General features: G+C 38.6%; 1 protein-coding gene across 7 annotated transcripts in view; it reads right to left on the reverse strand.

Moving 5' to 3' along the window:
- LOC147369038 (uncharacterized) overlaps positions 1–19986 on the reverse strand; it is a 1156454-nt gene that overhangs the window by 24419 nt on the left and 1112049 nt on the right. For 3 of the 7 annotated variants that reach the window (XR_015167138.1, XR_015167146.1, XR_015167148.1), the window contains 2 exons: positions 15053–15236; positions 14604–14692 (listed from right to left, as the gene is read on the reverse strand). The gene's annotated coding sequence lies outside the window, so the exon portion shown is untranslated. Of the gene's footprint in view, positions 1–12120; positions 13335–14603; positions 14693–15052; positions 15237–19986 lie in introns of those variants that run through there. The other 4 variants (XR_015167139.1, XR_015167145.1, XR_015167144.1 and 1 more) reach the window with 4 other exon arrangements.

Here is a 19986-nt window from a genome sequence, read left to right on the forward strand (position 1 = left end):
ACCTTTCAAATACTCTTGTTTGCCTTTTTTTTTTTTTTTTCTTTCTTTTCACTTTAGTACTCTTTCTAGGAGCCACTGTTTTCCTCTCTCAATGTTTCAAAGATATTAGGACCTTCTCCAACCAAGGCTTTTTAGGTATAGAATTCATAAGAAGGCAAGTCCTAGGTGAATCCCATCCAAGTCCCCAAAGCACTCACTAATAAGTTGTCAGAGTAATAAGGCTATTTCATTGCATGGATTATAGGAACAGCCTCTTTTATGCCATATCTGGATTTCAGGGTGGTAGCTGCCTAGGCAAGTGTGGTATCTCTCTTAACCGGCACGTCTTGTTTGCCTTCCTCATTGGATACTGGGGTCAGGATTCCTAGCGAGAGTAAGGTGTCTTTTCTTACATTCCCACAGCACCTCTATACTAACACATATCATACTTGAACATGAATGTTTATTACTTATTGTTCCCTCTCCCTAGATTAAGAGCCTCTTTAGGGCAAGGACCACCTTGTATATGCTCTTTATCTGCCTCTAAAAAGAGTGCCTACCACACAGCCTGGTGTTTCCCTGCACTTCTTTAAAGAATGTTAGTTCCCCTCATTCATTCTTATCACTCTCTCTTTCAAGGTCTTCCTCTTTCTCTCTCTCTTTTCAGACTGAAAACTAAAGATCAGGATATTAGATTTGAGATTTTGGCTTATATTTACTATTGGTAGGAACATCTAACTTTTCTAACTGTTATTTACTGAACATAAGAGAATCTGTCCATCTGGAAAGAGAAGACCTGAAGACCCAGGAGTTCCTAAGAATTAATTTAACATTACTCTGCAACTCTTCCTGTGGTGAATGACTACAGAAGTAAAGGCCTGGTGTCCTTTTCGATCATGAAGGTGGATATTGGCAAGGGTATGGGAAGCTGGGGCTCTTATCCACTGCTGAGGGGAGTATATGTCTTTACATTATGGAAAGGAATTTGGCAGTATCTCTTATAGCACACACACAGAGGCATAATAAGTCTACTTGCAGCTTATGTGCTATAGAAACACAACACATGAGCTCAAGGAAGTTTGCTAGACATGTTGCTACTGCATTGCTTATCATAGAAATTATATTAAAAAATAAGTGTCCAAAACACAAATGGATTATGTAGGAATAAGTGTGCAAAAAACAAATGGATTATTATAGGAATAAGTGTGCAATGGCTAAGATGAATAAATATCTATGTGCTAACATGGGAAGACATTAAATTACATGTTGTGAAAAAAGAAAATTATATATATATATATGATATCATTTCTATGCTATAAAGGGAAACTCAGAAACCAAACATATACGTAATAGAAAAAGTATGGACCACCATGATACATAGAGGGAAAGAACTGGGTTGTGGATGGTGATAAATACTTTAGTCATATCTATAATAGTTGATTTTACAAGAGGAGTATATCTGTGTATTAGAAATGTTACTAAAATAATTTGTGATATCTTTGTTTAGAGTGATTTTTACAAAAAAAAATAAATAAACCAAACTTTAGCTCTTAGAGTTCACAATTCTATGTCTAGAAGTAGATGAATTGATTTCTGGGTTATCCACTGATTGCCCATGCCTAGGATTAGTTTATTGATAGAAACTGCTTGTTCACTTTCCAATATGCCTGTTTTCCATTTTGAGTGACATTCACTATTCTTTTAAGTGTACAGGACATCAAGCTACCCTCTGGTTCTTCAAGATGTGTGTACTTTGTGAGACCCTCCTTAAAAGTCATTCTATGCACAGATATCTCTACTCCAAAATTATTTTCCCTGTGTCACCTTTCTTTAGTTTATTGGCCTATGACTAGCTAGCCAACTGGATGCTTATATAAATAAGAATTAAAATCATCAATGTGATTATCCCACCCAAATAGCAACTATACATTTCACTGCCCCTTTGATGGCAAATGATAAGAAAAAAGAGAATCTCAGGAAAGCCAGCATGTACAGCATGTACCCTAATCTATGGCCTGATTATACAAAGGGGAAGAAGGCAATGGTTTCTTCCAATTCTGTCCCAGCTAACACCTGATATTTAAAATTCAATAGTTTGTCACCTATAAGTTTAAACATTGGAGGTAGAGTGTATAGGTTTTCACTTAATTCCATATCCTGAGCCTTGAGTCTACAGAGTCCACAAGACTTTACAAATGGACAGCAAGGTGTAAAAGTATTACATCTTTATTTCCACTAATCTTTATCTAAATCTCGTATTATTTTCTATTATTTATATATACTAAATGTACAGTAGTATTAGCAGAAACTGCCACTTTGTAACCAATAGAAATTGTATGTATTTTCATACCATATTATGGTTGTTGCCAATATGGTAAAATATTGTTTACCTTCATTATTACCTAGAAATTGCATTCATCATTAGATTTGCTGCCAGAACTTTATTTAGTGTGCTTAAAGCACATATATTATATGTTGCTTGTTGTGGTCTAGTTGCAAAGTTGTGTCCCATACTTTTTGAGACCCCATGGACTAAAGACTGCCAGGCTCCTCCATCCAAAGGATTCTCCAGGTAAGAATATTGGAGTGGCTTGCCATTTTGTTCTCTAGGTCATCTTCCAACCCAGGAATTGAACCTGCATCTCCTGCATTGGAAGGTGGATTTTTTTTTTTTTAACCACTGAGCCACCAGGGAAGCCCATATTATACATTACAGTTTTAAAAATATTTTAGCAACTGTATTTCAATGTAAATTATTTCTTTTATAGTATTATTTTTAAATAAAATGTATTTAAGAACATCATTCTGAGAAGGCGTTCCATAAGCAGCCACTACCCTGTTGAAGTGGTCCATTGCACAAAAATTTAAAGAACCATGACTTTAAATCATTGTTATTCATTGGTGCCACAGTACAAAGAAAGGATCTGGAAGCAATTTCCACAATTAGGAGGCTACTTCACACATCTGGTAGCAGAGGAAATTCATGGATGGAGAGCAAGGTTATGAGAAGTTGGGGTCATCAAAAGGCAGAGTGGTATACTTCATCATTTACATTTTCTACAGGAAAGGGCGACCCTCCCCCCCAAATAAGGTGGAAACAAACCTCAGACACACACTGTAAGATAAGACTTTTACTCCAGCTTCCTTATTTATCCTTCCCTTCCTCCTAATACTTACTTTGATTATTCTATAGCTTCTGATGCTTCCAACATAGGAATGTAGAAGAAAACAAAACCAGTAAAGATTAAGCCAAAAGATTTACAATCATGAGAGTAGCATTAATGAGACACTAACACGGAAATTAGAATAAAAGAGCAACCACGAAATATTTTGCCTTCTATACCTGAATCTGGAAATTGAATCAATTTTTCCACCTTCCATATACCCAGAGAACCATAACCCCATTTGTATTTTGAGGCTAGTGAGGCCTAAGAAAAGCTGGTTTCTTTAGCATGCAAAGTCTGTTAAGACTCATCTCCACATCCACTCACATAGATCCTCAATTCCCTTCTCAAACTCCCAAATTATTTACAGGCACGTCAAGGTTAATTATCTGGTGTGCTTGTGTGTGAAGTCACTTCAGTCGTATCTGACTCTTTATGACCCTACAGACTGCAGCCTGACAGGCTCCTCTGTCCGTGGGATTTTCCAAGCAAGAATACTGGAGTGAGTTGCTGTGCCCTCCTCCAGGGGATCTTCCCAACCCAGGGATGGAACTGGCATCTCCTACGTCTCCTGCATTGGCAGGCAGCTTCTTTACCGCTAGCAGCACCTGAGAAGCCCAATTATCTGGCACCCCTGTCCATAAACAGTCTACCAGTTTCAGTTACCTCTTATGTTGGGGTTAAAAAGAGGAATTGTTTTCAATTGGTAAGAGCAAAGTCTTTGGAACCAACTGACTATTTACATAATTGTCAACAAGATATTTAATTTCTGCCTCCACTTCTGAATTTGTTAAATTAAGACAATAAGAGTGCCTGCCTCACAGGGTGTTGTGCGGATTCAGTAAAGAAATAGATGTAAAGAATTGAAATACTTCTTGGTATATAGTAAATATTCAGAAAATGCTAGTCATTATTATTATTGCCTACCCTATTCTTTCACACCTTTGCTAGCTCTCTCTGCATTCTCTGGCTTTCATAAAAATTAAATGTGGAGTATCTAGTATCTAAAGCCACCTCACTTCTCAAAGTATGGATTTTCCCTGGTGGTCCAATGGTTGGGAATCCACTTACTAATGTAGGAATGCAGGTTCAATCCCTGGTCTGGGAAGACTGCATATATGCCACGGGGCAACTAAGCCTGTGCACCCAAATACTGAGCCCATGGGCCTAGAGCTGGTACTCTGCAACAAGAGATGCCACCGTGATAAGAAGCCTGTGCATTGCAAATAGAGAGTAGCCCCCACTTGCTACAACTGGAGAAAGCCCATGCAACAATAAAGACCCAGCTCTGCCAGCAATAAATTAATTAAATTAAATTAAGAAAAAGACAACTTAAGGCATGAGTAGGCCTGATCACAGGGTCGCAAAGAGTCGGACACGACTGAGCAACTGAACTGAACTGAACTGAGGCCTGATGAGAATTCAGAAACCATTTATGCTTTACATCAACATCAGCGTTTCTCTAAAGCAAAACAACAATTCTTTGTTATCCTGGATATTCACTTGTCCCACTGATGTGAAAGCAGGGAAGTGCAATCATCATATTCATTAGGCTGAAGATACATATTCTTTGTCATACTCCCCAGTGATTAATTTCTCATTCACTTTCTATTTGTCTCTCTTTTATAAACATGCTCTTTCTGTCTTCTGGAGCCAAAGGCACTACTATCAAGCCTATGTTCTATTTTCATGAAAACTGCAAATAAAAATGATAAATATATATTTTGGCTTAAACCAGAATATTCCAAATATTGAGCTACTGCCTAAGCAATTTCCTATTAGCTGTATTCATTTGGGAAATCATTTATCTACGGAAACAATTTTAGCATATAAAACATATTTTCTAAATTTTATTTTATTAAATATTCCTCACCTTGAAAGGTTGAGGTGCAATTTGATTTGAATCTACAAGTATTTATTAAGTATCTCATAAATGAAAAGTTACTGGTCAGGTGCAGTGTGGAATATTCATAATAAGTATTATTTTCAAAGCATGTTATCATTTGCAAAGTATTTTCAGGTAGATTAGCCAAGTTCTCACCACCACTTGTTTGAGGACAGATCATTATTATTGCTATTTTTCAGATGATCAGAGTGGGCCTCAAAAACATTGCAGGCCTCACTCCTCAGTCCGTCACAGAGCTTCTATGTGCCAGCTATGTTTATCAAACCCAAGTCTTTTGATTCTGTAGTTCTTTCTCTTCCCCATAAGAGTTCCATTCTACCCATTGATGAACATAGAATACACTAGAATATATAGGTCACATTGACACCTGACATAATACAAGAAGTTAAATAGAGGTTCATAAAAATTACTGTAAAATACAGAGGAACAAAATGTTTCTATAGGTTTTGAAAGGCATTGTGGAAAGAAGGCATTTTATCTGGATTTGAAGGATTATTTGTGATTTTTAGTGCTAGGTATAATGGGACCTTGCCTCTGCTGCTGCTGCTAAGTCGCTTCAGTTGTGTCCAACTCTGTGCGACCCCATAGATGGCAGCCCACCAGGCTCCCCCGTCCCTGGGATTCTCCAGGCAAGAACACTGGAGTGGGTTGCCATTTCCTGCTCCAATGCATGAAAGTGAAAAAATAAAGCGAAGTCGCTTAGTCGTGTCCAACTCTTAGCGACTCCATGGACTGCAGCCTACCAGGCTCCTCCGTCCATGGGATTTTCCAGGCAAGAGTACTGGAGTGGGGTGCCATTGCCTTCTCTGATGGGACCTTGTAGAGAGGAGTAATTTTTTGGTCTAGAGTTTTTGGAACATCAAAGGCTTTCTTCAAAAATAAAGCTGACTGATACAGATTGGGAAGGGCTATTAACCATTAATAGTAGTACCTTACATTCTAGGTAGGGATTCCCATGTGGCACTAGTGGTAAAGGATGCTCCTGCCAATGCAGGAGACATAAGAGACACAGGTTCAATCCCTGGGTTGGGAAAAATCCCCTGGAGGAGGAAATGGCAACCCACTCAAGTATTCTTGCATGGAGAATCCCATGGACAGAGGAGCCTTGTGGGCTACAGTCCACAGGGTCACGAAGTGACTGAGTGAACTGAAGTGACTGAGCACACCATTCTAGGTAGTTGCTAGTAATTGACACAAAAGAGACCTGATGATATTTAGAGATGCATGAGAACATCCATTCTTTATGACTTCACTCAGTGCAGAAGCTTCTCAGCCTCTCAGAGGCACTCCATGTCTTATCATCCCACAGACTCCTCACTTGTTTTCCCAACCTCATGTCTACAACCATAAAATTGATTCAATTCCATAATATGTACTTGAATGGTATATTCATTTTATAAAAACAGATCTATGGAATGATAAAGAGCAGAAAAGGAAGCTGTTCAGGAGAGTTATGACCTAGTTAAGGACATTATTTTTATTTTTATTTTTAATATACCATAGTGAGACCTTATCATGATACCTTGATACCTTTGGTGATACCCTACCATTTATTCAGAAACCTTCAGTTTATTCATGGAAGATATCTATTACTTTTGATTCTTCCTCCAGTCTTCCTGTCATCCAACCCAATGTCATTTTAGTCTTCCTTGTGTTTCCTGCCCTTTATTCAGCAAGCATTTGAAACTAAGTTATACAACTAGGGACAGCCTGACCAGAATAGGGCTTTAATGATAGTCTTCTTGCACACAATGTGGATTAAAAGAAAGAATTATAATAATAAGTCCTCTTACTGATATTGTTTCCAAGAGAGAGAAGAACAATTCTTAACTAAAATTTTTATTAGCGATGATAGAAAGGAAAGGGGTACATGAAAAAGAAACAAGGAAGTGTAATTTACTTCCATATGATTTACAAGACTTAGCACCATAACGCAGACCTCCCACAAGAAGAATGCTAAGGTTTTGAGCCTGTCTGACTTGAACAACAGCTTCTGTCAATGGGGATTATGGTGAGAAATAGGGGCATATACAAGGAGAAGGCAGATGACTAGCTGTAGGCATGTCGAGTTCAAGATGATGACAGAACATTCACAGAAAGATGCTCTTTTGGTTGCGTGCAAGCAGGAGTGAAATGCATGGTTGCTGACATAGGATTCTTTAGCAGAAGGAAAGAGTAAAGGAAAGAAATGGGGTTTGGAGGCAAATCTTAGGGGTGATTGATATTAAACATGAGGGACAGGACTAAGAGGTGGTAAAGGAGGAGTCAGAGAGATGGGGGGATAATCCAGTGTCCTGGAATCCAGCAAAAGGTCAAGTGAACGACTAGATATATGCTGTAGAGAGAGCAAGGGTTTGTGTCAAAGTAGTCACTGCTATTCTGAAAGAGAAAAGCAATAGGAGAGTGGTGTAGCTCAAAGCTGCCCTGCCTAGGGTAGAACAAGGAGCTGCAGTTAAAGAACCAGTAGTAGACCCACAGTACATCCCTCTTACTGTGAGAATTTTAAACTATCTGATGCTGTGGTTCTTCTTGGATGTTTATGTGCCATATTGTATCAATAAGCTAATAATCACATTAAATGATGACCTAACACTTAAAAAGTTGCCTTTCATTGAGCAGGATTTCAGTGTTGGAAAGAAAGCATATGATGACTTATCTTGGATTTGGATTAAACAATAGCAACCTAAATGTTCATCAACGGAGGAATGGATAAAGAGGATGTGGGGTGTGTGTGTGTGTGTGTGAGTGATGAAATATTACTCAGTCATAGAAAAGGAACTAAATTGGGTCATCTGTAGAGATGTGGGTGGACCTAGAGCTTATCATAGAGACTAAAGTAAGTCAGAAACAGAAAAAAATATATCATATATTAACACATAAGTGTGGAATCTAAAAAAATGATATGGATGATCTTTTGCAAAACTGAAAAAGAGACAGATGTAGAGAAAAAATGTATGGACACCAAAGGAAGGGGGAAGGGTGGTGTTATGTATTGGGAGATTAGGGTTGAAATATATACACTATTGATACTATGTGTGAAATGCACAACTACTGAGAACCTACTCTGTAGCTCAGGGAACCCTCCGCAGTGCTCTGTGGTGACCTACCTAGGAAGGAGATTCAGAAAGGAGGGGATGTATGTATACGCATAGCTGATTCACTTTGCTATTAGAAGAAACTAACACAATATTGTGAAGCAACTACACTCCAGTAAAAAATGTAAAAGATTTGCATTTCTCTGATAATGAGTGATGTTGAGCATCTTTTCATGTGTTTGTTAGCCATCTGTATGTCTTCTTTGGAGAAATGTCTATTCAGTTCTTTGGCCCATTTTTTGACTGGGTCATTTATTTTTCTGGAATTGAGCTGTAGGAGTTGCTTATATATTTTTGAGATTAGTTGTTTGTCAGTTGCTTCATTTGCTATTATTTTCTCCCATTCTGAAGGCTGTCTTTTCACCTTGCTTAGAGTTTCCTTTGTTGTGCAGAAGCTTTTAAGTTTAATTAGGTCCCATTTGTTTATTTTTGCTTTTATTTCCAATATTCTGGGAGGTGGGTCATAGAGGATCCTGCTGTGATGTATGTCGGAGAGTGTTTTGCCTATGTTCTCCTCTAGGAGTTTTATAGTTTCTGGTCTTATGTTTAGATCTTTAATCCATTTCATGCCAGTCAGAATGCCTGCGATCCAAAAGTCTACAAGCAATAAATGCTGGAGAGGGTGTGGAGAAAAGGGAACCCTCTTACACTCTTGGTGGGAATGCAAACTAGTACAGCCACTATGGAGAACAGTCTGGAGATTCCTTAAAAAACTGGAAATAGAACTGCCTTATGATCCAGCAATCCCACTGCTGGGCATACACACTGAGGAAACCAGAAAGGAAAGAGACACGTGTACCCCAATGTTCATCGCAGCACTGTTTATAATAGCCAGGACATGGAAGCAACCTAGATGTCCATCAGCAGATGAATGGATAAGAAAGCTGTGGTACATATACACAATGGAGTATTACTCAGCCATTAAAAAGAATACATTTGAATCAGTTCTAATGAGGTGGATGAAACTGGAGCCTATTATACAGAATGAAGTAAGCCAGAAAGAAAAACACCAATACAGTATACTAACACATATATATGGAATTTAGAAAGATGCTAACAATAACCCTGTGTACGAGACAGCAAAAGAGACACTGATGTATAGAACAGTCTTTTGGACTCTGTGGGAGAGGGAGAGGGTGGGATGATTTGGGAGAATGGCATTGGAACATGTATAATATCATATATGAAACGAGTCGCCAGTCCAGGTTCGATGCACGATACTGGATGCTTGGGGCTGGTGCACTGGGACGACCCAGAGGGATGGTATGGGGAGGGAGGAGGGAGGAGGGTTCAGGATGGGGAACACATGTATACCTGTGGTGGATTCATTTTGATATATGGCAAAACCAATATAATATTGTAAAATTAAAAAATAAAATAAAATATAAAAATAAATAAATAAATAAAAATGTAAAAGATAGATTCACAATAGGAAAGTAGCATTTACTGTGAAGGATTCTAAGCAACTACTTAGAAGCAAAACGTGGCCTAGTGACATGGCAGCCCATGCGTATATGTTGGTAGCTTATTTTCCAAGCCCTTCTTTACAACTTCTTCCACTGATTTCTTATTTTGGATCTGCCTTATGCTAGCCAGAGAAAGCCGGGTGGTCACAGAATAGACACCATCACCATATCCCAAAGCTCTGTGAACAATATGCATATTCTGGAACCAATCAAACTCTATTACAAGAAAACCTGAACGGACCTTTTCGTAACCCTCAGTCCTCATACACCCTGATCTTTTGATAAAAGGTGTTATTTTTCATTTTAGTTGCTGATGATCTATCAAGGATGGCAACAGTTTCCACAGTTTTCTCTTTGATCTTCTCTGCAGAGCTAGAATTCTAGATTAATTCTACCAGGTACCACGATATAAACCCAGCATTATTGAGTCATAAGCATTACCCTTTCATTTCTAACTTTCCATATGGGGAACATATATCTTTTCTTGCAATGATTTAAAGTTTTGATCAAATGCATGCCACATTAAATGTTTGCAGCCATATAGTGAACGCATTTTGGCTGTTTAAAACTCAGCCAAGATTTACAGGATAATTCCACTGCTGAAGTTATCCGTGACAAAGTCACAGCAAAGCCAAAACTCCTAATACATATTGTAAAGTGTAATTTATTATGGTTCATTTAGACTTTCAAATATGAGGTACAATAGGGTTCTGGGTGGTGGGTGGGAGTACAAGATTTTGTAGTTGGCAATTTCTTCTGGAGAATCTATGATCTTAATATATTAAAAAACTCCTGCTTCTGTCTGTGAATGTTGGCACAACTGTCAGGGCTTGTGCACAGGCCTGGAATGTCCCACAACTCAGATGATGCTATAAGCAGCATCAGGAGGAAAGTCAGTTTCCTTCCGTACATTACGAGAGTACACAAGCTTTGTCTCATGCTTAGAGATAACAGAGTTTGCTCTCTTTAAATTATTTATCAACCCACTAAAGAAGGAACTAAAAATAACTTGGGGTTGTATGTTCCTGTAAAGAACAGTGACTCCTTTTATATAATAATGGCTATATTTGAAAGCTTTTCATTCATTTACAGATATTTATTGTACACTAGCTATGTGCAGGGACTCTGCTAGATATTAGGAATATAAAGAAAAAATTCTTCAAGGTCTTGTTTAACTGTTTGTCTTTCTGCCTGTAACAGGCAGCCTATGCCTATTTAACTCATTTAATGTTTCCATCAAAATCAACTTCTCAATTGATTTTGTTTTCCATTCTTGAGCACTTTTGCCTTTATGGAAATGTCTCCCATGTGTAGATGCCTGGAACTTAATGTCAAAGGGCAGGTGTGTTTTCTGTTTTGGCCATATGCCATTCATCATATGGGCACATCCATATTTCATCTTGGACATCCGTATTATACGATATGCTCATGCCTTAGTGTAACCTTGGCTCACTTCCAGTGTTGCTGCTTTCTATTTTTCAGCACAAAATCTCTGTGGTTTGGCTTATTAAGTCCCAGATGTATTCATTTGGACTCCTTCCCTCAGGAAGCGTGGGGTCCTGGGGTGGTAGTGTCTGAGACAAGTGCTCAGAATTTCCTGTAATGAGTCCTGATTCTGGCTTCATGATGCTGTCACTTACCCCTCATAGGGAGCGATTGCTGCCAGGTCATTATTTCCATGCTGAAGCTGCTCCCTGCAATTCTACTTGGGAAGCTTCATACCCCAGCTTTCTATGTGGCATCCACATGAATCCATTTGAATTTCATGGTTGGAGAAATTTATTCATGAAACCTGGATTTTTTGCCTTGATGTGGTCCATTGATCTGTAGGTCTTTAAACAGATATGGTAGGCCAGAAGCTACTGCTTAATTATACTCTTTTGGGAGAAGTGAGTTGAGCGGAGAAGAGGTGCCTGTCTCAAAGATCCCAGAGAGCAGAACTTCTGGGTAGATGCTTATAGAATATCACACTATTCACAGAAAAGTGATTTATATGGATTAAAATAAACATGATCATTATTTAGTGTAGAGAAAAATGGAACCCAGGTAATAAGCTGGGAAGTACTAACTGCCCTTTGATACAATATTGTTCTGATGTCCTAAATGTTACTCTTTCTTTATCCATCTATATTTTTTATCTTTAAAGGTAGATTGGGTTTACAGAGTCCCCAGGGGCAGAGAGGAGGAATAGAAGTTACACTATTTCATAAAGGCAGGCAGACTGTCCTGCCATTCTGACTTCCTCATAAATACTGCAATCATGGCAACTTTCCCTTTTATGTAATGTGTTGAGAGACTTATCAAATTTACCACCATGAAATATTTCATAGGAGCTGCAAGTTTATACCTCAAGCCAGAATTCTTAAATGAAAAAAAAAAAAAAGGTATGATGTCATGTCCAAGTTACTAATTGAATTAAGCCTAGACTGAGCTTCACAGAATGAAAATATGTTTAATAGTGGGAGGAGGGAAATGATAGGCACATCATGAATCCTGTTCCAAAGATAAATTACAGTGTTATGACAAGGCTTGTGTTAATCTAACTGTGCTCTCAATGAACTATTCAGTAGGCAGGCAGCAACCATAACCTGCCAGTTGTTGCTTTAGAGCTGAAAGACCTTTATTCCCTACATATAAAATAAAATATATAAATGTATATGTTTGGGTGGACAGTTTTATGTGGAAATCACATTAAAAGAGACTGATATACAATTCAATAATCGACGCAGTCTCAACTGCAGCAACCACAAATGTCCAAACTCATGCCAATGGGAAAAATAGCCCTGATTTCCTTCTACCCAGATTCCCCTATAAAATATATAGAGAGAAGTATGTATTTAAAAGAGGAATGGAGAAGGGCATGGCAAAGAGAACAGGCAAGGCTGACATGGTAAAAGATAATGCATCTGTCAAAATGCCAAACAGGAGATTCATTCAGAAGACAAAAAGGCACGGATTTTGTTTAGACAGTCATATTTTGAAAAGAAAAGGGAAAGGGAGGGAAAGGAAAGGATGGGAAGGAGAAAAAGGAAAGGAAAGGTGAGTTTATATGGGCCCCTTGCATCTGTTTATACTGACTCCATAGGAAATGCTTGACATTTCTTGACAAAGATGAAATAGAAGGGACCCGGGGGCCACATCTGCATGATGCCATCACTGGGGCCTCATGGGGCACCGGATGCCTCCATGCAGCATTTGCTGAGTGGGATCATTGCTGCCCATTTGATTTCCCTGGCTTGTATGCTTCCTTCCAAATAGGTGCTTCCACTCTAGTTCTGAACCACATCATGTTCAACACATGCTGGCTTATTAGTTCTGTCCCCTTCACTTTCCAAATCACCTACCCAATTATCTCTTTTCCCTTTCCTTCTTTCTTAATTTACTCCACCTTGGATAAGTCTTCACTTAGGCCATTTGAGCTTACCTGTGTATTTAATCAGAGCTCAGGGGCAATGACAACCCACTCCAGTGCTCTTGCCTGGAAAACCCCATGGATGGAGGAGCCTGGTAGACTGCGGTCAATGGGGTCACGAAGAGTTTGACAGGACTGAGCGACTTCGCTTTCACTTTTCACTTGCAAGCATTTGAGAAGGAAATGGCAACCCACTCCAGTGTTCTTGCCTGCAGAATCCCAGGGACGGCGGAGCCTTGTGGGCAGCCGTCTAAGGGATCGCACAGAGTCGGACACGACTGAAGTGACTTAGCAGCAGCAGCAGGGACTTCCCTGGTGGAACAATGGATAAGAATTCACCTGCTGGGGACACAGGTTTGGTCCCTGGTCTGGAAGATCCTATATGCCGTGGAGCAACTAAACCCATGTGCCCCAACCACTGAACCTGTGTTCTGGAGCCCAGGAGCCACAACTACTGAGCCTGCATGCTGAAACTACTGAACCCCACATCCTCTAGGGGCCCCCAACCACAACTACTGGAGTCCAGTTGCGTCAAGTCTGTGCTCCGCAACAAGAGAAGCCACTGCAATGAGAAGCCTATGCACCGCAGCTAGAGAGTAGCCCCCACATGTCACAACTGGAGAAAGCTGCACAAAGTACCGAACACCCAGGGCAGCCAGAAATAAATAAATGAAATAAAGAAGGGCTCAGAAATAATTTGTCTAAAGAACACGATCACTTCAAGTTTTCTTTTTGTGATATCTGATTCATTCCAGTTGTGTGTGTGTGTGTGTGTGTGTGTGTGTGTATTCTTCAAATCCTATACAATTTTTCTGTAATATATTTTTCAAGACTCTTTGCTAAGTATCTGCTAAGGCATTTAAACTAGCGTGGCCAAGAGAATAGTTTCTCATCCTTTTCTGTGTGGCCCTTGCTATTTTTACTCATTATTGATCTCTGGGTTTGGTGTTTTATTGTTTTAAGGCCTTGCAATTTTTTTTTATTTGAACTCCCAAGTACTCATATTCATGTTATATCTGAGTTCCTTTAGCACAGTCTTTGTTAGCTAATATCTGTAAGAGTTTGTTTCCTTATATACAGACCACAGAATGCAAGGAAGAATTGCATTCTGCCTCATCTCCTTCCCTGCCTCCACTCCAGAGGCTCTGTGTAATGACAGATAGTGTTTATTTTTTTGTTTGATTAGAATTTTTAAGTGAAACATATTTTCCACAATAGGAAAATTATGAACGTCATGACATTTTTTTTTCTTTTATTCTTTTCTATCTGCCCAATCCACCTTTACCTTAACCAATCTACTCTTACAAGAGTTTGAGGACAGGGGATGAGATGATGACAATGGGGAGGACAGGAGGAATACTTTTGTTTAATGATTTTATTCTCCATGACATGCAGGCTTCAGATCCACTACTACAGCCTCATTCTCATGACCAAGACAGTTTGAGCTCTAATGTTAAGAATCCATCTGTAAGAGACTGGTGTTTGTTCAAATTTCTAGAGTACCAAGCAGCATAGTAAATAAACATATGAAAAGGTGCTTAGCTTAGTCATTCGAAAAATACAAGTTAGATGGCCACATACCTCTATTCACCAGAAGAATGGCTGAAATGAAGAAGCAGACAATAGCAAGTGCTGACACTATTGTAGAACAGCTGGAACGGTCGTACACTCTGAGTGGGAGTACAAATTGGAAAAATCACCTTGGAAAAGCATTTGGTAATATGTACTTAACCAGCTGATCAATGATCTCAATCCTAAGTGCATGGCCAATAGAAAGACACATTTCCTCGTGTTCTGACAATACTATTTATAATGCGTCTATGGAGAAGCGAACCAGACACTACGTATTGTGCTCGGACGATGGAATGCTATATACATCATTAGGATGAGCAGATTATTGCTTCAGGAAATCATAGGAGTCAATTAAAAAGTATAACAGAGAGGTGAAAAGCCAAAGCTGAAAAAGTATACAATGTACTTTGAGAAATAGAAACAAACAAACAAATGTGTTAGAATTCAGATATTGTTACCTTTCAGAAGATAGTGCCTGGGAGAAGATACAAGGGGATTACTCAGTTGCTTGTCATATTGTACAGCTTGATCCAGGTACTGGTTATATGGATGGCTCATTTTGCACATAATTATACACAACAAGCTGTATAATTGCAGTTTGTGTGTTTTCCCATTGGTATAGTATACTTCAGTAAAAAATACCTAAAATAAAACAAAAGAATTTTGATATTTACTAATCATGTTCATTAACTGAAAATAGCAGATAACTTGGCAAATTACAAAAAAACAATGTTTTGCATAATTTTACTGAGGCCATACATTTTTTAAACACAGAAAACTAGTGAATAAAACCAGTAACTAAATATCTTTAAAGTGATGTGTAAAGTAAACAATAGCCACAAAGATACCAAAACTAATTATATTTTACATTTTTCAGCATTTTGGAAGAAAATTATTTTCACTTCATTCTTGAAACGTGTATGTTTTTCCTATCCTGGATGGAGAAAATTGAAGCAAAATTATATTTTCTTGGCTCAGAATCCTTAGAAAGTCACTGGGATTGGAAAGTAGATTAGTCTCATAATTTTGGTGGTTTAGTAGACATTTTCAGAAGTCAAAGGGATTTAAAAAGTAAATTTTACCCACTCCCCTAATTTAACATATTTGCCTGCCCATACTCATATTGTTAGCAATGTGCCTCATTTTAAATTCTTCACACATGAATGTAATGAGTAATACTAAACTCCTCTGCCTTCAAACTGTGACATTACTGTCTGATTTACCAAGGTTCAAGGAAAAGAAGAAACCACTTAGTAGTGAATAAATCAGCCAAACTAAATCTTTTAATTTAATCTGATTCTGTTGCAATCACATAGATATGACAGAAATTAACTCTTATAAAAAAAGGAAAAATGACAGTGATTTTTAAATGTTTTGTAAAACAATTATAAAACATGTAGTAAGAATCTCCGTCTAACTAAAATGGTATTTTTAAAAAATGAAGACAGCCTAGCTATTTCCACCAGTGAATAACTGATTGATTGTAAATGATACATTCCTATTATTAATGAGACCTGACAATTCCACTAGAGTAATATGCAACAACTTCACTTAATTCTCTTGATGAGCTTATCATTCATTTTTCCAGAGCTGAGGAATGCTAAACGAAAGCAAGAGTATTTAGAAGGTGAAATAAAGGTACAACTGTAAGGATTAGAAAGACTGCTTCTCTTCTCCTGGATCAAATGATGAGGAAGAATGTTGAGCTTCTAATCTATCAAGAGTTATGTTGTCACTTCTCAAGTAATCCATTAAATAGTTTTTATGGTTTGAATAGCTACATTTTAGCCCATCGATTTATTGAATATTAGTCTGTTCTTTCTAATTCTTTGGAGCCAGATGCTTAAACCACTCAAACAAATCAGAGACCACAAGCCCATGAGACTAAACTCTGTTTTATCCAGCTTAAAAGAAGAGCAATGCCCCCAGATTTACGATCTTCTAAGTAATCTGGGTTTAATAGGCTGATTCTGTGAGATTCAATGACTCTCTGTCCTTGAACAAATCACTCTACCACTAATGAGAGCTGGTTTTTGCACTCTGAATACAAAAGTGTCTTGAGACACTGAAGTAATGATACAAAGTACATCAAATAACAACTGGTTTCCATATGGCTAGATCTGTGAGGGTCCAAACAAGAATTCTATTAAGATAATAGCAGGAAATATGAGGGAAACACATGTGCAAATGAAACTACCAGAATTTGAAGAATACCAAATTTATTTTGCAATTTATTTAGCTACAAAAAGCAAAATACAAAAATTCAATTATATTCATGTGACAATTCCATTCCAAATGATTATTTACATGTCAATCTCCTTTGAGCTATATTTATGTATTTGTCATTTTGATGGAAATGTACTGAAATTTACTTAAAATGTATTTTAGGGAAACTATTTACTCATTCACTCTCTTGAGAAAACAATTGTTAAATACTCATGCTTTGTGCTAACTTCTTTGGAAGGAAAAATATCAAGTGAGACTTCATTTGACTCTCAAAGAGTTTAAGAGCCATTAGTGGCGAAATACTTCCAATGTTGATTTGGGTTGTATTAATAGACTGAATTTATTTCTTTGTTTTGTTGTTACTATAAAGGATGCAAGAGAAGTATTTTTTTAATCTACAGAAATGCAGAGAAAGTAGCAATCTCAAATGAATGACATGATCAGAGATGTTTTGAAGTAGGAGTACATATCAACCAGGCTTTCCAGGTGGCGTCAGTGGTAAGGAACCCAGCTGCCAATGCAAGAAACATAAGAGACACAGGTTCAATCCCTGGTTTGTGAAGATCCCCTGGAGGAGGGCATGATGACCCACTCCAGTATTCTTGCTAGGAGGTTTCCCATGGACAGAGGAGCCTGGCGGGCTATAGTCTACGGGGTCACAAAGAGTCAGACATAACTGAAGCAACGTAGCATGTAGCATGCACACATGAAGCAGGGGTTACCAGCATAAAGGTTTGTGGGTGACAGGAGAGTGACATAAAGGAACAAATTGGGGAGCCATTTATAAGAAGAAGGGGAGTGGTAGAGACTAGGGCAAAAGGGAAAGTGTGTGCTCTGTTTAAAGGGAAAAACCTTTCCTTAGTTTTGGTTAATCATAACCATGTATTTGGAGAAGGAAATCTCAACCCACTCCAGTGTTCTTGCCTGGAGAATCCCAGGGACGGCGGAGCCTGGTGGGCTGCTGTCTATGGGGTTGCACAGAGTCGGACATGACTGAAGCAACTTAGCAGCAACCATGTGTTAGAATCCCTATGTGGCAAAGTCATCTGATTTCTCAAGTAGCCACAAATCTGGATTTTTTGGTACAATCTCTATCCTTTCAAATTTTGAAAAATTATATATACATAAACATGATATATAGTTATATGTAATTTGTAAAATTATATATAATATACAAACTGATTATAATATTTATATAAACACACATGTTTATGTGTGTACATATATACATACAATCAATTTTTAAAATATACCTAAAGCCCATATTTGAGCTGCATACAATCAACCTTCAATCTCAACACTATATCACTGCTTTGGTAAGATGGCTGAATGTAAGAAAATGGAGAAAAAACAGTTCTCTAGGAGAGAAAGCGATAAGGGGGAAAGTAAAGAAAGGTCAATTAACATTAAGAGGTCTAAACTGACTGTGTGTGCGTGTGTGTGTGTGTGGGTGGGTGGGGGTGTGTGTGTGTGTGTGCACGCGTGCGCGTGCGTGCATGTTTGTGTTTGAGCCAGAATCAGATACTGATGGCAGATTACATGGTTACTGAGGAACCAGAGATCAAATTGCAAACATCCGCTGAATCACTGAAAAAGCAAGAGAGTTCCAAAAAAAACCCATCTATTTCTGCTTTATTGACTATGCCAAAGCCTTTGACTGTGTGGATCACAATAAACTGTGGAAAATTCTGAAAGGGATAGGAATACCAGACCATCTGACCTGCCTCTGGAGACACCTGTATGCAGGTCAGGAAGCAACAGTTAGAACTGGACATGGAACAACAGACTGGTTCCAAATAGGAAAAGGAGTACATCAAGGCTGTATATTGTCACCCTGCTTATTTAAATTATATGCAGAGTACATTATGAGAAATGCTGGGCTGGATGAAGTACAAGCTGGAATCAAGACTGCTGGGAGAAATATCAATAACCTCAGATATGCAGATGACACCACCCTTATGGCAGAAAGTGAAGATGAACTAAAGAGCCCCTTGATGAAAGTGAAAGAGGAGAATGAAAAATTTGGCTTAAAGCTCAACATTCAGAAAACTAAGATCATAGAATCTGGTCCCATCACTTCATGGCAAATAGGTGGGGAAACAGTTGAAAGAGTGGCTGACTTTATTTTGGGGGGTTCCAAAATCAATGCAGATTGTGATTGCAGCCATGAAATTAAAAGATGCTTACTCCTTGGAAGGAAAGTTATGACCAACCTAGACAGCATATTAAAAAGCAGAGACATTATTTTGTCAACAAAGGTCCATCTATTCAAAGCTATGGTTTTTCTAGTGGTCATGTAAGGATGTGAGATTTAGACTATAAAGAAAGCTGAGTGCAGAAGAATTGATACCTTTGAACTGTGGTGTTGGAGAAGACTCTTGTGAGTCCCTTGGACTGCAAGGAGATCCAGCTAGTCCATCCTAAAGGAGATCAGTCCTGGGTGTTCATTGGAAGTACTGATGTTGAAGCTGAAACTCCAATACTTTGTCCACCTGATGCGAAGAGGTGACTCATTTGAAAAGACCCTGATGGTGGGAAGGATTGAGGGTGGGAGGAGAAGCGGACGGCAGAGGATGAGATATGGTTTGATGGCATCACTGACGCGAGGGATGTGAGTTTGAGTAACCTCTGGAAGTTGGTGATGGACAGGGAGGCCTGGCATGCTGTGGTTCATGGGGTCGCAAAGAGTTGGACACGACTGAGTGACTGAACTGAACTGAATACCATAATAATGATCTTGGAACTTTTGCAAAAGCCCTAGAAACTGACAAAAAGTTTTCAAGAAAGGAGTGACTCAATACAATTACCAAAAAGAAGACATACAGATGGCTAACAAACACATGAAAAGATGCTCAACATCACTCATTATCAGAGAAATGCAAATCAAGACCACTATGAGGTACCATTTCACACCAGTCAGAATGGCTGCGATCCAAAAGTCTACAAATAATAAATGTTGGAGAGGGTGTGGAGAAAAGGGAACCCTCTTACACTGTTGGTGGGAATGCAAACTAGTACAGCCACTATGGAGAACAGTGTGGAGATTCCTTAAAAAACTGAAAATAGAACTGCCCTATGAGCCAGCAATCCCACTGCTGGGCATACACACTGAGGAAACCAGAAGGGAAAGAGACCCGTGTACCCCAATGTTCATCACAGCACTGTT

Source organism: Bos grunniens, chromosome 7 (assembly GCF_055505025.1).
Source record: "Bos grunniens cultivar Pamir isolate PY7600 chromosome 7, Bosgru_T2T1.0, whole genome shotgun sequence".
NCBI lineage: Eukaryota > Metazoa > Chordata > Mammalia > Artiodactyla > Bovidae > Bos > Bos grunniens.